Here is an 18,603-nt window from a genome sequence, read left to right as displayed (position 1 = left end):
TAAGTTATCGGTAGCCGACATTAGGTAAAAGGAAAAGCTTCTCAAAAGCATCCAGAAATGTCATAGAATGGTGATCGAGATCACCTTCACGGGAATCATCCTTTGAAAATTGGGGGAAGGGAACCAATCAAGTCACCAAGAAGTTCCCGAAACTTGGTTTAGTATTAAGGTTCTTCTCTTCCAGAGTTTAGTATTCAAGTTCTTCTCTTCCAGCCCCCTGGCCCCTCTCTGATAAGTCAAGTTTTCAAAACGAAAAGCAAATGAAAAATATGGTTCGATGGCTCTTCTCCACTACCCGCTTTACTACTTTCTATTTTTTCTTATGTATTAAGTTTCCCTTAATATATAATTGGATATTACTTTCGATTTGTATATTTTTATTCCTTTGTCGTTTTATATTATGCCTAATACCTATTTTCAATCTTTTTATTTCGTGCTTCGTCGGCCCCTCCTTTCTGATCACTCTCCCGCCAGAGATTCAAGACCCCCAGGCTCTAGCTCATTTAGCAGGGCTAAACTTCTATCTGAGTCTTTACGAGCAGGATCCGGGATGGGTTACGTTCATTCAGAACAAGCTTAATCACAATACCCCCCTGGAAGACATACTTGGGCGGCTTAAGCTCTTCCTAATGGAAGAAAAGCTCTCTTCTATGCGACAAGATGTCATTCAGGAATTGGTGGCGCTTTATCAAAGAGTATGGCCTTATCTACCGATCGAGCCCTACTTGGTCGATAAAGCGCTTCATTCCTATCTGGACCATATTCACGCAACTGATTCTTTCACTGTTCTCCAAGCGTCTTATCAAGATCTGCGGGAGAATGAGGGAGGATCCGTTTTTTTCGTAATGTTGTTTCCCACAACCGAGATCTCCTTGAGGCGGAAAGCTACGCAAGGAGGTGCCTGGAAGTGGAACAGAGGATCCGGTGGGAAGAAATCCCCAAGAGCAAGGCAAGTCTCAAAAGAGGTGAGCACGAGCATGCTCTCGACTTGTTTAAGTCGTAGGATCTTAGAAGGGAATTAGAAAAAAAGAGTGGGGTAGCTCAGTAATTATGATTCTTTTCTCTTCCAACCCCCCGGCCCCTCTTTGATAAGGAACATTTTCATTTCTAAAATTAAAAATGACAAATATGGTTCGATGGCTCTTCTCTACTAACCACAAGGATATTGGGACTCTCTATTTCATCTTCGGTGCCATTGCAGGAGTGATGGTCACATGCTTCTCCGTACCGATTCGTATGGAATTAGCCCAACCCGGCGATCAAATTCTTGGTGGGAATCATCAACTTTATAATGTTTTAACGGCTCATGCTTTTTTAATGATCTTTTTTATGGTTATGCCGGCGATGATAGGTGGATTTGGTAATTGGTTTGTTCCGATTATGATAGGTGCACCTGACATGGCATTTCCATGATTAAATAATATATCATTCTTGTTGTTTCCACCAAGTCTCTTGCTCCTATTAAGCTCAACCTTAGTAGAAGTGGGCAACGGCACTGGGTGGACGTCTATCCGCCCTTAAGTGGTATTACCAGCCATTCTGGAGGAGCAGTTGATTTAGCAATTTTTAGTCTTCATCTATCACGTATTTCATCAATTTTAGGTTCTATCAATTTTACAACAACTATCTTCAACATGCGTGGACCTAGAATAGATTACCACTTTTTGTGTGGTCCGTTCTAGTGGCAGCATTCCTACTTTTATTATCACTTTCGGTACTGGCGGGGGCAATTACAATGTTATTAACCGATCAAAACTTTAATACAACCTTTTTTGATCCTGCAGGAGGGGGAGACCCAATATTATACCAGCATCTCTTTTGGTTCTTCGGTCATCCAGAGGTGTATATTCTCATTCTCCCTAGATTTGGTATTATTAGTCATATCGTATCGACCTTTTCAAGAAAACCGGTCTTCGGGTATCTAGGCATGGTTTATGCCATGATAAGTACAAGTGTTCTTGGATTTCTAGTTTGGGCTCATCATATGTTTACTGTGGGCTTAGACGTTGATACGCGTGCCTACTTCACTGCAGCTACCATGCTCATAGCTGTGCCCAGAGGAATCAAAATCTTTAGTTGGATCGCTACCATGTGGGGAGGTTCGATACAATACAAAAAACCCATGTTATTTGCTATAGGGTTCATCTTTTTGTTCACCATAGGAGGGCTCACTGGAATAGTTCTAGCAAACTCTCGGCTAGACATTGCTCTACATGATACTTATTAGGTGGTTGCACATTTCCATTATGTACTTTCTATGGGAGCCGTTTTTTGCTTTATTTGCTGGATTTTACTATTGGGTGGGTAAAATCTTTGGTCGGACATATCCTGAAACTTTAGGCCAAATCCATTTTTGGATCACTTTTTCGGGGTTAATCTAACCTTCTTTCCCATGCATTTTAGGGCTTTCGGGTATGCCACGTCACATTCCATATTATCCATATGCTTACGCTGGATGGAATGCTCTGAGCAGTTTCGGTTCTTATATATCCGTAGTTGGGATTCATCATTTCTTCGTAGTTGTCGCAATCACTTCAAGCAGTGGAAAGAACCAAAAATGTGCGGAAAGTCCTTGGGCTGTTGAACAGAATCCAACCACACTAGAATGGTTGGTACAAAGCCCTCCGGCCTTTCATACTTTTGGAGAACTTCCTGCGATAAAAGAGACAAAAAGCTAGGCGCATATACATCCTAACTATTGCCTCTTTCTGGCTCCATATTGAAAACTCGAATTGGATTTTGTGTCGGCTGGCCGGCAGGACCGCCAGCCCGCAGATGTAGGGAGGTCTCCTCTTGAACTGAGAAATCAAAGTCGCGATCTGATAGGTATCTATCCAGACGAAAATCCGGAAAGCGCTGGTTCAATCCCGGCTCGTGACACGCGAGGTATGCTCGCTAGCAGAAAAAAGGAAAGGGAAAGATGTAATATGCGTTTATGTAGCTATCAGTCAAAGAGCATCCTCTGTGGCTCCCCATACCAACATCTCAGCTGGTCGCTCCAACTACAAGCTTGGAAGGAGATCCTCCGCGGTATGTATGTTTTTTCACACACAAACTTACTTACTTTGTTATGCTTTTCCACATTTTACTTTTTAACACATTTTTATTAACATGCCATATGTTTCATCTTATGTTCTAGACGGAACAGAATGCAAAATAAGGTATGCCATCTTGCAGACATATCTCGAATGTCTAATTATTTTTGATCGATGTATAATGTGGACATACATGTATTAAACCACTACTCTAACTGCTATAATAAGGTTTTTACTGCCTGTTGTGACCACATCCGGCCAACCAATCGGTGATGCCGCTGGCACGATCGCAGCAAACTGTGCTTGACGAGCGTCGTTTTGACTTATTTATTAGCTAGATTCTTCATTTGTTTTTAGTTTATGTTGTGATGGAACGCTAAATTATCTATCCTTGAGTGTGATTGACATGTACTAAATTTATGTTTGTTTCATACCTCCTATATCTTTGCCTCGTACATTTATTATATTTACTGCAAATTGAAATCTGCGTTACCTACTTGCTTGCGATGACAACAAGCAAAGATTTGCTTGTATAGTAAATTGTTCATATACTTATTTATAATCAACACTTTTCTGCAAGCATTAACTTTATGCAAATAACTGAATGCCAAATGGAACATTTATTGGCCATAGAGAAACACGTGGGCTCAGTTGGTGAGGACTCAAGAGGCCAAGGATGTAAGGTAGCCATGTTGACAACGTGATCGGGAAAGGCGCGAGGCTTGCGAGTATTATCCCGTGTGTGAGTAATCGTAGGATGAGTGGCTTGAGTTGATGAAATGAGGGCTGATGCTGTCGGATCAGTGGAAGTAGAAGGTCCTGGAGTTAGTGGATCGGGACCAGGGGTCAAGGCTGCTGTACTGGGTCCGCGGGATGAGCAGGTAGGCTGGAACCTGAGGAGGTATAGGTAGGCTTACTGAATTGGTAACCGATCGGGCAATTCGTTAAACGATATCTGTATTATGAGTACCACTTCTGAACCATACCGCTCTTCTGGTAAACGGTCTGAATCCGTAAAAAATGAGTTCCTTCTTCAAATCCATCGGTCACATCCGCCCTGCTGTCTCAATCGGTCGAACTGTATTGGTCAACTACAGGAAACTGGCTTGGTAAAGGTCAACGGTCCTGTTCAAGCATTGGTGCATAACGGGAGGCTAGCTCAGTAGATTAGTTCTTTAGTTTAGGAGTGAATGCTTTGCTTTCTTTTCTTTGATCTACTCGTTCATGAATTCCATCAAAATAGTAAATAGAAAGAATTTCAAATCACCAATCATACATAATATGCAATTGTCGTGAACGAAAGAGATATCCGATTTGAGAGTTAGGACCTTAAAGCTGATTATGGTGAATCCGGTTATAAGACTGGCAAAGCTTCTTTGCTCTAGGTAGAGGTGGCTGTGCTTTTCATTTTCTTTGATCTTTCCGCGAGGGCCTCCGCTTTCCTCGAGGGAATACGACGAGCACTCATCTCCAGCATTCAGGTGGTCCTATCATCTCTATTTCCTCCCGACATTTCCTTCTCTAGTGAGGGAAGCCATAATCAGTCAGTCAGAAGTATATCTATAGGGAGTTTCTAATAAGAGAACTGGATGTGCGAAACTTGTGTCAAGAGCGGTGTAGAAAGGAGAAAAAGCATAGTTCAAACTAGCCTCATCACAAAAAAAAGCCCATGATCAAATGTCTTCTTTGAGGTGGCACAAAGACGAAAGTAATTAGTTCAACAAGGCCGATGATAGAAGGGATGGGCCTAATTAATTGTTCTGGTATAGAGATGAATGAGAGGATGGGGATAGCGCATTGAATGGTTTGAGGAAGTAGTTAAACAATGATAAAATTTTGCACAGATAATGCAGGATGAAAGTTCGATATGTTCCTAAAAATATGCTAATTTGAAAGGTAGGAATTTTTATGGTGACCTATGAAATATGAAGTCAAAAATGCCAATCTCAAAAGGAGCAGGCGATCTCACTGCTTAATGCGAAAGTGCCCGTCTGGTCGAAGTAAGAAATAGCATTAGATACTGGTCAAACAGCAGACCCGAGCATACGGAGGAAAAGTGGAAAGTGGATTCCAGGTTCGAGAGGTTCCTCCGTCTGCCTCGGCTCCAAGGCGGCTACCAACCTCGTAAGCAAGCGGTCTGTTAATGATACTTAATGAAAAAGAGATCGGCTCTTGGATGATATGTTTGGTTATAATAAAACATTCCTTATGTTAGAAACCGATTCAATCGACTACTTACTGAAATGAAATAAGAACCCTCTTTGGGAGAAGTTCTCATTGTGATTAGAATGACCAACACGGAAGCAGTGATCTTCTAGATCTGGCTCATAAATAGGCCTTGGCTCCGCGGCAAGTCCTTCTTAAGCATGTGATGGAGCTCAAAAATGGCGTTAGGCCGTGAGGGCAACTGATGAACATTCGGTCTATTGATAGGACAGTCACTACCGAAACCCCTTTCTATGTCCTTACGAAGATGGAATACGATCTTAAACTTAGACGCATTGCTAACCGAAGGCAAAAACCAAGGATTTTTTGAGTATGTACCTCGATTTCCAATGGGAAATTCATATCTAATAGAGGACTAGATCAATGCTTTAATGCGAGGGCAGGGTATCTACCGATGCGGCCAAAGAGCAAGTGGACTGAACTTCTCTCCCTTACTATGAATAAAATGGTGAATAGAACCGAACACTTGAAGCTCTAATTACTAGTATCTTTGGATACGGAGACCGAGGAAGAGTTCCTCCAATCTCTTTAAACACACTCTAATTGGGGGTCCAGATTCCAGGTCGGAACCCGCGTTATCCCTTGTTTAAGCGGAATAGATGAGATCCATGGCTATATACCTCGTAACTAACAGAGGCAGACCTGGTTTAACGATACCTTTCACAATATCATTAACCCGAACCTCGTCCTCAGCAGTCAGAGGCGTGATAATTGATGCGAACGTCCTCTTATACTAAATATCTTTTTATCAAGCTATTATGATGCTCACTTCTCTTCGGTCGGATTCCTCTCGAAGAAGGAAATTGTGCTTCTTCAGTTCTACATTCAAATTATTGTGAGTAGATGGATACCAGGCCTTTTCTGAGAAACTTGGTTTCGGAACTTTGTGGGATCCTTGGTAGAGCCATTTGGAGCGGAGGGTAATTGGTTTATGGCAAAGACTATGCTTTCAAACACGACACCTAGGGAATGGAGGCTTTGTACATAGTTGCAAGACGTTGCTCTACAATGTCTTGGTGTTGACGCTCTGCGAGGCCTTACTGCTCCTTATCTCATTTCTTTGGAAAGGAAAACCTAATTCATACGGAACTCTTGGTACATTTCTTTTTCACTCTCGCCCCGGCGAAAGCACACAATGCAGATCCATGCATGGGAGCTAGTTCAATAGGCCTCTCGGTGAAATCGCCTACTTTACTTTTTATATGAAATTTGTTGCACGTAGATCTTCCATTTATTGGGAATTCGTTCGACGACCCTCTGATTCTAATTCACTTCCATCCTTTAGCCATGTCTCTTGATCGATACCATCCACGTGTCTTTTATTCTTTCTAAAAATAAAATGCATTGCGACTTCCTCTTTTATGATTTGCATTCAAGTAGATAAGAGAAGCTTGTGGGGATCATCAAGAAAAAACTTAGACCAGTTCATATTTGTGCCCGCACAACTGAAGAGGTCAAGAGCAATAGGCCCGGATGCGCTCACCTTGGGCCTTGAAAAGGATACAAAAATATGAGATAGAGTGGAATTGTTTTCGCTATTGCATTCCCTGTAGATCAGTTCAGCCCATTTCTTGTAGCATACATTCGAAGAGATACCATTTATCCAATCTATAGCTGTATGCTGAGAAGGTAGGGGCAGCAGACCCGACCGTTGCTCATACTCGGTTTTCTATGGAAGGTCCCGAGTCAGCTAAAAAACTAGAAAATCAATAGCGGTCGACCTCAGGGATCAGCCCATCTAATCTTTTATTTGATTGGGAATGCGGTTTCGCTGAGCTTACTTTCTTGATGAGGTTTAAGGTATAGCAAGTAAGGCGATGCCTCCTCCCTGATTGCAGAAATTGTTGACTTTAGAAAAGGTTCAACAAGAACTATAGCAATAAAGGAGCTTCTCCAGTTCCACAGATCAAGGTACAATGGTAGAACTTGTCTCCTTGAATGGCTAATTTGGGAAGACAGACCTCTCCCTCGCTTATCGCATGGCTGTCTTTCCCCTCTACGAATGCCTGAAATCGGGTCGATTTTGAAAAACATTCCCTCCGGCTATAGGCCAAAACCACGCTCAAGTGCTTCTATAAGTTATTTTTTACTCGAAAGCCGGTTGCTTATTTATGATAAATCCGCCTCTACTATGCTCGCCATCAACTGATACTGGTTTAGCTTCAGCGGAAGGATGGGGAATCAGGAGAACATGGGGGGAGGAAGTAGCTACGCCTAACTCAAGATCTAGGAAATGCTTAGTAAGGTATCCCCGGTATTTAATGATTCTTGTTGTCCCTATATATCTGTAATGATCTCTCTAGCTCTAGGCCGTATGATCTTCGGGATGCAGAATAGGGGATCGCTTGTAAAATGGACGAACTCCGTATCAACGAATCTTCTCCGTTCTTATTTTTACCTGTTGTATTATTTCCTAGGAGGAATACAATGCTCTTCCGTTCTTTCCAATGACAAATAGGAAGTCAGGTTTCAAATGTAATTCCATGTTGGTAACTTAATTTGGGTCTGGGAGGCCGAAGCTACCGATCAAGCTCCATTTTATAGACTTTATCGCTCAGCTCTCTTTCTAACAATGAATCACTGATTTCCCCGATATTTGCCTTGGAAAGGGGAAACAAGATATTGATGGAATTTACCCACACCATCACCACTTTTGAAAGAGAAAATAAGTGTTCAGCTGACCCAAATTCCGATCAAAAAAACAAAAACTTATGGATTGAATGATTTCGACAAGCGAAATCGACTTGGAACCAAGGGGAACAAGACGAGATTCCGTGTTCACTTATCGATTCCAAAATGAATCGAATTCGTGAACTTTAGAACGATATTACTCCTCTTCCTTATGGCTCCCCTATGCCTAGTGATTTCTCGTGCTCGATTCATCCCATTCGAGTATATCTACTCGGCTATCCTTAGAAAAGTCAAAAGATAAGGAGCTCAACCTGTGGAAATCCTACTACCATTGGCTGTCACATTCGTTCCCACTTACCGCGGGGATAGATCAAGTAACTGGTGATTCCTTTCAAGGTCAGGTGCTTTTTGGACTTATTTTCTAAAAAATCTTCATTTTGATCGAAAAAACCCGGGGTTAGGCGAATGCGTGGGTACTCTTGATCTGGATGCTCCATGTAAATTTCCTCATCCAACTCCCCATTAAGGAAAGCCGTCTGCCCATCTGATGAACGAGAAGACCGTGCGAGGCATCCCGTGATAGTAGTACTCCAATGGTGATAAATCTAGCCACATATGAGTAAGTATCAAAGAAATGCCTACTTTTGCTGCTGTGCGGATGGAGGACTTTTGGTCCTGGCATTATGAGAAATCGGGACAGTTCTCTGTCCGTTCTGCTTACCGGATGTTGATAAAAATGAAGCAGTGACGGGGTACCCATGGATCCACTATGCAATACACCACTCGGGTAGTGTTGCCATAGGCGACACGCAGAGCCCGCACCGTCGGATGGGAGAGCGCCAACGGCGTTTGGACAAAGTCAAGAACGGGGGACCTTGAAGGATCAGGAAGAGAAACATCTGAGCCACCGTCAGACTCATCACCATTGGGGCGAGCGTTGTCAGGCGCCTGAATAGCATGGGATCAGTCCATCATCGCCCGCAGCTTCACTTTACTTCACTTCAGCTCAGCATACTAGGGAGACCACGGGGAATGTGAGAGTACTGACATATGACCCAATCACGACAAAGCCTTGTGCTGCAACAACTGTGGCTAGGGATAAGAGTTCCTCGGCTGCAACTTCCAATAACTAAGCTCGGGTAAAAGTATTAGTTAGCGGGTCTTGGTTGAATAGTGGATCTTGGTTGAGAAACTCATAGATAGAGATTGATCTGTTTGCTCTCTGCTTAGTGGTTTCTTACTCAGTCTCCTCATCTAAATAGATGGTCACACGCTTCAACTAGAATCCAAACCATAGTAGAACGGGGGCTCAAAAGGAAACTTCAGAGCTGGAATATATAATCTCCAGTAGTACACTTAGACCTTCGGCCTTATTTCAACTTGAACATGAATTTGTAGCACATTTTGGCGTTATTATATTAACATAAGCATTGAACACTGACGGCTAGCCCATACATGCAAACACAAGAAATCAAACCAAACAAAGACACTTAGCATAGTAGTAGATCGGAATCAAACTAAGACAAAGAACACTTGACATGAAAACAAATGTCTCCAGACACTTATTGAATTTAAACCAACCTTAGAAAACTAAAAAGAGTCTACAGACTCTTCTATTCTAGCGAGATGCTAGACGAATAAAGAGCACTTGCTGCTCCACCCGCAGCGCTTCCTGCCTCTCCTCCAAACCCTCTATGCGCTCTCTGGTAGCGCGAATGCACGCTTCTTTCTTTGCAGGATCCATTGTTCTAACACTTCTCAACTGGTTGTTTAGCACTCTACGGTGCCCTTCAATCTCATTTTGAAGTTGCTCCGTTTTGGTAGCAATTGCAGAAATCCTGTTTGCGGTTGCAGCATCCATAGCAATGCGTGCTAGTACTCAATTTCTTTGTGATGAAGTGAAGATATCTATATACCATTTATAGAGTGGTAGAGTAATATCGACATGCAATATGAATTTCATGGCTGCATGCAGCCTTTATGAACAAACAAACGTTGCAGAGCCGTTTCACCTAATCGACTCCGTCGGCGGATCATCCACGTCACGAATTGAATGGCAGGCACAATTCTTACTAGTTCTCCGCCCTACTTTTTTCAGTTGAAGACTATCAGGCCTGGAAATGTTAACTTTGGACCCGAGAGACGGTTTGATGTCTCATACATAGCCAGCCCATAAGGGTCACTGTATGTAGGTTTCTAGCTCTAAGGTCCCCACTCATCACAATCATTGGCCCTCATCCCGCATTGGAGCATAGCGTTAGTATCTTTTGGTGTATCAACAACATAGGCACCTGATCTATTTGAACTTTAAACCACAAGGGAAGTTTTCACATAAGCAACCTTTCTCCTGTTAAAAGGTGGGTACCTTTCCCTAAATCCTTCTCTCATGCATGCTATTCTCCTATTCCCCCGAAGGGCGGTATCAATACGGCAACCCGAAAGCTCGTTATCAAAGTGGTCTCTTCTCAAAAGCTTATCTGCCAGATGAAAACAAGTTTGTAGTAACAGGTGGCTATTGAGCTCCTAGTTTGACTGTTGGTGCCAGACTAGAATGGAAGAATGCCCGTAATACTGAAATGAAGAAGAATACCTCACTAATAAGAAATAGAGCAACACCCATTGTGCTTCCTTTCTTTTACTAGAGAGAGTAGTCCAAGCCTCTAAATATCTTGAGGGCTTTGTGTTGGATCTGATGGTTGGGCCTTTGTTCTTTGCGAGCTTTGCCTTTCTCTTTTTTGCTCTACTGTGGAGTTCTTTGATGGTCTATATTCGCACCTGGCGCTTCTAGCCCTGTCTTGCTTCCACGTTCCTCTTGTACTCGACTCTTCCCCGATCACTCCCCAACAAAGGCTTGCTCGTCTTCGTCATAGTCCTAACTCTTTCTCGTGTGACTGTGGTGCTTTCTTGAGCGATGACTTGGGAGGGTTCCGGTCACCCCTACCCGGGAAGACAACCTCCCTCATTCACATCAGAAATGGCGAAGATTCCATTTTGGAAAGTCAATCTCTGTATAGATATAAAATAGCAAAAGTACGGTTCGGAGTCTTTTTTTCTTTCTTATTTGAAATCCAAATCGAAATGCCTCAACTTGATAAATTAACTTATTTCTCACAATTTTTCTGGTTATGTCTTCTCCTCTTTACTTTTTATATTCTCTTATTTAATAATAATAATGGAATACTTGGAATTAGTATAATTCTCAAACTACGGAACCAACTGCTTTCGCGTCGGGGGGGCGAGATCTAGAGCAAGGACCCTAAGAATCTGGAAGATATCTCGAGAAAAGGTTTTAGCACCGGTCTCTCATATATGTACTCTAGTTTATCCGAAGTATCCCAATGGTGTAAGACCGTCGACTATTTGGGAAAAAGGAGGAAAATCACTCTGATCTCTGATTTCAGAGAAATAAGTGGCTCACGAGGAATGGAGAGACAGATTCTCTATTTGATCTCGAATTCCTCATATAACACTTCTTCCAGTCGGATCACTTGTTGGAAAAACACAATGCTCACACATGTTCCACACGGGCAAGGAATCATAGTATTATGATGAAAATGAATGGAATACTCGGCAGAATTGTCATATTCCTATTAATGATTGTGACATCTTTTATAGGATACGTACCACCTTGGGGTCAGATGAGCTTTTGGGGAGCAACACTAATTACAAGCTTAGCTAGCGCCATACCAGTAGTAGGAGATACCATAGTGACTTGGCTTTGGGGTGGTTTCTCCGTGGACAATGCCACCTTAAATCATTTTTTTAGTCTCCATCATTTACTCGTCCTTGTTCTTCCTTTTGATTTAAACGTTCTCCCCCCGGGAGCTGCAGAATTCTGCAGCCCCCTTTTCCAGATCATGAAAATGTGGAGAGTGATGATTCATCAACTGATTCATCAGGGAGTTCATCTGATGATTCATCAACTGATTCATCAGGGAGTTCATCTGATGATTCATCAACTGATGAATCAGATCTTGACACGGATTATGATGAGCTAACTGATGATTCATCAATTGATTCATCAGGGAGTTCATTTGATGATTCATCAACTGATTCATCAGGGAGTTCATCTGATGATTCATCAACTGATTGATTAGGGAGTTCATCTGATGATATGGACTGCTCTGAAGGAACACCCCCCTGAAGGGAATGAAAGCCGTCTGATAATCTTTCTATAGGTTCCCCGAAGAGAATGGAAAAATCACAGAAACACTTTCTATATGTTCTGTTATTTCGAGATTCAAAGAAGCAAGCAAGTTTTTCATATAGTTGTTTTTGTGTAGTGATCTCTGTTCATGGAGATCACGAGGCCACTGATACCCCATGTGGATAGGTGGGATAGAAGAGTGGGCATGTGGGCTTCTATCAAAAGAGGAAAAGATATCGCCACGCTCATATCTCCCTTCTCACCTCTGGGAGGGGGAAACTAGCACTTTCGCACTACATGGTTAACTCTATGTTTTTTCTGAAGTAGGTTGTTCAATGCTAGTTCAATGATTGAGCCATCTTCCTATCACCAATAAAAAATGGATATCATGTGTTGTGCAACCAATCCTACCCTCGGTTGTAGTAAGCTGAGTGTGATCCGCAGAGAGCAAAGTGTGTATCACATGAATTTGATAGCTCAGGCCTTGGAAGGACCTTTTTGGCACTAGACAGACTCTTTAATATCAATGGTAGCAACTATCCATTTTCTCAATCAGATTACTGCTTGTGCGCTTGTGTGCTCCAATCTTTAGTAAATAAAGCAAAGATTTCTGAGCTAGGAATCAGCGGAAATGCTCTGACTCAAATCCAGATACAATTTGATATGTCGGGGACCTGTGTGACTCCCTACATGTATTTGAAGAGTCCCTCGGGATCATATCACAATAAACTAGACTGGTCACGATGCTCCAACTAACAATCTAGAATCCATACTTGATAGGATCAAGAATAAAAAACATGATATCAAGAATAGCATATTGAAAGATCCCAATCATTTTTCTTGATAACTTCTTCAACCTACGTATTTTTCGTATAAACTGGATTAATTATTAATAGAATAAGGAGAAAACATAGGTATCAGATATCAGGAACATAAGCTTACCCGGGAGAAATGCACTCTGTGTTAGTCCGATCACTTAGCTTTTGCTTTCGCACTCCCTACTGATGCCTATTGCATGACTCTCATTCAGTCAAACTAGAAAATATGTTTACAGCTGGAACGATGAATGTAATCCTACTACTCTGGAAGGGTAGGGTCGTCTGAGTACGGTACTATGGACATCAGGGCATATTGAATATAGTCATATAATTTGGTGTGCTGACACACCCAGAAAGGTTTCTACCTACGCAAGGAAAATGAAGAAAGCAAGCCAAATACTGAAATGTATTAAGCTATCGATCGGGGGACATAACACTATGAGGGTTGTTAAGGCGGGGCTAGGAGCTTGATATGCTGCCGACTCAGAATCAAATGAGCACAGGGGACCCTAGTCAACATTCATATTTCTACCCACCGGTGGATGATCGGTCACCTTAGTTCCAATTTAGCTACTGTCCATTTTGTTGAACTCCAAGAAGGACCGATTGCTACGTACTCTTGAGAAACAAGATGTTATGACGCTGCTGTGCCTGCGGTCCAATGATCCACCTATGTTTGTGTTGGAGCTTATCCATGCTGTAACCAGGCCGTGGAATATGGAGGTGGTCAGAGAACATATGTATGAGATGGAGGAGAAGGGAGCAGTATATATCTAATCTCACTGTTGATTTCTTGAGGGTAGTTTAGTCCCTAATTTTCACTTCAATCCCAACGCGCCATCCCCACACACCCAGCCAGCCGTCCAGCTCCCCTCGGCCCCTCTTGCCGCTGCCGCTGCCACCGCGTTAGTTGGCTCCATACAATCGCCATGTTCCTCTTGTTGACCTTGCAGGCTCGCACATCCGTGACCTTTTGGCAGGCCTCGAACATCCTCTGCCTTGTTATGGATTAGAAGTTCAGTTATCCATGATTGGGTACATCTGGTATGATTGCATCGTAGAAACTGAGTGGCATTAAAAATTTCTTCCAGGTGCTCACTACTGCTCCTAGGAAATAACCGAGCCATCACTGTGATTGCCATCAGACTAACTTTACAACTTAAAACCTGAATTTGCGTTGGACAAGGCAAACTCTACAAAGGTGAATACTAAACTATCCATGTGCACCTGTCGCCTACGTACTGCTGCCTGGGAGCCGTGGCGGGGGATGACGTATTTCTGTATGGCCTTCTTTTCAACGGCGGCGAGCTCGTCAGCAGCATCCGGTGTTTTTGCTACCACCGCCATGAATCAAGCCACGATGAGCAGCCTAAGCCAACACCTCAAATACAGCTTGGCGAGGAAGAGGAGGACGGGTAGGAGTTGGTGAGAACCTGCACCGAGCCACCGAGCGTCTGGTCCACTAGCACGTCCTGATCGAGGTATGGACGGGAGATGGGCTCGCCGAGATGCATGCGCGTGACGGAGGAACAGAATGAAAGGGAGAACGAGTGGGTCGCATCAATCGGTCAGACGAGCTGAAAATTTTAAATCTTCCCAAATTGCCCTCAAATCTCGTATACTGCTAGCGTTGAACGAGCAGTGCATGGTGTACTGCTAACCCAATTCAAGCAGTATACATCTTTTTGGGACGTTGGATATTTAGAGATGAACGGTCAGTATTCATTTCAGGGTACCATAAAAGAGCTCGGATGGATGACCCAGGAGCTGGTGTCACAACTCCACGGAGGCAACACGAGCGAATGGACGAGAGGGAGGAACTGCGCTATAGGGTGTCATAGGGTACAGGTCGCCGGTGGAGTCACTTCACCGAATCACCTGGCGGTGCGGATATCCTTGACAGAAAAGGAAAATTCGTCAAACTCAACAAAAACTGCATTTTTAGGACATTCTTGAAATGACCACAACTTTTGCTAGCAGGTGGGCCTGTCTGTAGTAGGCATCTATGCTAGGTATGGAAAATATATTTAAAATCATAATTTAGGTTGGTACTTAAAAATATATTTTTAAGTTTTTAACATAACTAATAAATAATAAGGGACAAAATTGAAAACTGTAAAGGCTTTTAAAAACATATTTAATAAATATTGGAAGGAAAAATAATTTAAAATCATAATTTAATCGCCTGGTCCGATCTTGTCGACAACTTCACCGTGTCAGTTCACAACGCACCCTCGTTCAGCAGTGGCTACGAGCTTGTAGCTAATATTATGGTGAATACGGAATACATGTGATATGAGAATATGAGGCATATGATTTTGGAGATGGGAATGAAGCAAATATTTAGGTCATTTGAAACATGTTATACAGACCAATGAAGCATGTTAATCCTGAGTTGATGTGGAGACAAAATTTGAACGTAGTTTTGGTAAACTGTAAATGAATGGAGACGGATTTTTTTTTTGAAACGAGGCAAAAGATTTGTCATTTTTCATTGATTAAGCAGAAGATAGTTGCCTGGTTAATTTTTAACGGAAACACGGGCGAAAACCGTCACAATACGCCCATTGAAAGGGCTAACCGGCCGACCTGGCACCCACAAGCCACACACGCCATCAAGGACATGACACCATCAAGGTTGCCTGCAATGTCATCGCCATCACCTCTCCCCGAGCAGGTGACTCCGACTTCACCGCTGACGACCCGTCAAGACCCCTCCAAATGAATGACACCTGAGGACCTCATCGGCCAGAGCCAAACAGTCGGCCGAGACGTCGAAGACCGGCAGCTCCGATTTTGTTGATGCGCTTCACGGGAAAAAATTGCAAGCCTCGCACCGACCTATTCCATGGGAACCTCCGGAGAGTAGCGTTCGCTGAATCCACCCTCATGGAGTCATCGTTGCCGCAAGGGCCCCGCCACGGCAGCTTCGGTTTCTCTGTCACAGCGAGAAGTAAACATAAGCACACCCATTGGCGCACCGGACCGCTGTAGGACCTTGAAGTAATTCTAGAGGGGGTGGTGATTAGACTACTTGACCAATTAAAAACTTAACCTTTTCCCAATTTTAGAGTTTGGCAGATTTTAGCTTTCTTAGGACAAGTCAAGCAATCATCACACAAATCAAGCAAGCATGCAAAGAGTATATAGGCAGCGGAAATTAAAGCATGCAACTTGCAAGAAAGTAAAGGGAAGGGTTTGGAGGATTCAAACGCAATTGGAGACACGGATGTTTTTGGCGTGGTTCTGATAGGTGGTTCTATCGTACATCCACGTTGATGGAGACTTCAACCCACGAAGGGTAACGGCTGCGCGAGTCCACGGAGGGCTCCACCCACGAAGGGTCCACGAAGAAGCAACCTTGTCTATCCCACCATGGCCGTCGCCCACGAAGGACTTGCCTCACTAGCGGTAGATCTTCATGAAGTAGGCGATCTCCTTGCCCTTACAAACTCCTTGTTTCAACTCCACAATCTTGTCGGAGGCTCCCAAGTGACACCTAGCCAATCTAGGAGACACCACTCTCCAAGAAGTAACAAATGGTGCGTTGATGATGAACTCCTTGCTCTTGTGCTTCAAATGATAGTCTCCACAACACTCAACTCTCTCTCACAGGATTTGGATCTGGTGGAAAGAGGATTCGAGTGGAAAGCAACTTGGGAAGGCTAAAGATCAAGATTCATATGGTAGGAATGGAATATCTTGGCCTCAACACATGAGTAGGTAGTTCTCTCTCGGAAATGGTAAGTTGGAAGTGTAGGTTTAGTCTGATGGCTCTCTCCACGAATGAAGAGGAGGTGGAGGGGTATATATAGCCTCCACACAAAATCTAACCGTTACACACAATTTACCAAACTCAGTGGGACCGATTCAACAGACTCGGTCGGATTGATTTAGTAAACCTAGTGACCGTTAGTGATTTTCGGTGGGACTGACAAGCAACTCGGTGAGACTGATTCGGTTAGGGTTAGGGCATAACGTAATCTCTGTAAGACCGATTACACAAACTCGGTAAGACCGATTTTGATAGTAAGCTTTCCAGAGAGTTGGTCAGGTAAACTCGGTGGGACCGATTTGCTCTTTTCGGTGAGACCGAAATGTTACAAAAGGGAAACAGAGAGTTCACATTGCAATCTCGGTTGAACCGATCGCTCACTTCGGTTAGACCGAAACGTTACGAAGGGAAACAAAGAGATTACAATCCCATCTCGGTGAGACCGAGATCCCTATCGGTAGGACCGATTTGCTTAGGGTTTGTGGCAGTGGCTATGACTTTTGGAATCGGTGGCGCCGGATTGGAAGAATCGGTGTGACCGATTTTGGATTTGGGTTTAGGTCATTTGTGGATGTGGGAAAGTAGCTGAGGGTTTTGGAGCATATCACAAAACACATGAAGCAAGAGGCTCATTAAGCAACACCTCATCCCTCCTTGATAGTATTGGCTTTTCCTATAGACTCAATGTGATCTTGGATCACTAAAATATAAAATGAAGAGTCTTGAGCCTTTGAGCTTGAGACAATCCTTTGTCCTTAGTATTTTGAGGGATCCATTTTCATCATCCATGCCATGCCATTCATTGAGCTTTCCTGAAATAATAGTCTTGGAATAGCATTAGCTCAATGAGCTATATGTTGTTATGAATTACCAAAACCACCTAGGGATAGTTGCACTTTCGATCTCCCCCTTTTTGGTAATTGATGACAACATATAGATGAAAGCTTCGACAAAGGATAATAAGAATAAAAACATCGTCGCTTTGAGAAGTATGTGATAAGCAAGAGCTCCCCCTAAATTTGTGCATAGTTTAAAATTTGCTTTGGACTACAAATGCACAAGGAATTAGGCTCATGGGTTACTCTTCCATGTCACATACATCTTGGTGGAGCGCTCAAAATGATAAGTATTGAATACATGCACTCATCACCAAGCAAAGTGACTGATCACATAAGATAGATAGGATAATATCATCAAACATGCATAAGTGTAGCTTATGATCAAACACATGATCATCAATGTCTCACAAGCATAGTATCTCAACCAATCAAAAAGCAAACAAGTTTAAACCAACAAAGCAAGAGAGAACAAAAGCAACACTCTCTCTCTCGAAGCCTATGATCTATACATTTTTCTCCCCCTTTGGCAACAAGTTACCAAAAAGTTCATGGAAAATGCATAGTGCTAGATCGACTCTCAGGCTTGATCTTCAGTTGGTGGTGTAGAGATGGCTCCTTGGATGAAGGCTTCAGTTGATGTAGAGGGTGCTGGAGTTGATGCTGAAGCTGGATGCACTGGAGCTGAAGGGGCAGTAGCTAGTGCTGAAGATGTTACTCTAGTGTCTGGCACTGGCATAGCAGCCGACCTCTGAGATCTAGGCACTTTGGCAAAGACATTTGTGGTTGTCTTGCCCTTCCTCTCCTGCATGTCATCCTGCAGTTGCTCCACAACTGACTAAATCTCAGTTACTTTGACATCTAGATCATAGAATTTTTGTTCCATGATTCTTTCCAAGCTCTCCTGGTTTTGAGTTAAGGTGGCCAACCCCTTCTCAATCCTCAGTGATGATGCTATCAAGTAACCAAGCTGCTCCTGCTTGGTTTTCAAGAAATACTCAGATGCCTCCTCTTGAGTTGGCATCTTGGCTGACTTCTCCTTCCTTGCCTTCTCCTTCTTCTCTTGATCTTGAACTGATGATGGATCATCCTCATTCATGACAACCTCATTGTCTTCAAAGTCTGGATAGAGTGG

General features: G+C 43.1%; 1 pseudogene; it reads left to right on the top strand.

The window, feature by feature from the left end:
* Positions 1 to 260: 260 nt before the first annotated feature.
* LOC123157778 (uncharacterized) lies at positions 261 to 11,985 on the top strand (annotated as a pseudogene).
* Positions 11,986 to 18,603: the final 6,618 nt, after the last annotated feature.

Source organism: Triticum aestivum, chromosome 7B, assembly GCF_018294505.1.
Source record: "Triticum aestivum cultivar Chinese Spring chromosome 7B, IWGSC CS RefSeq v2.1, whole genome shotgun sequence".
Classification (NCBI taxonomy): domain Eukaryota; kingdom Viridiplantae; phylum Streptophyta; class Magnoliopsida; order Poales; family Poaceae; genus Triticum; species Triticum aestivum.
This window is presented reverse-complemented; position numbering and strand designations above follow the sequence as displayed.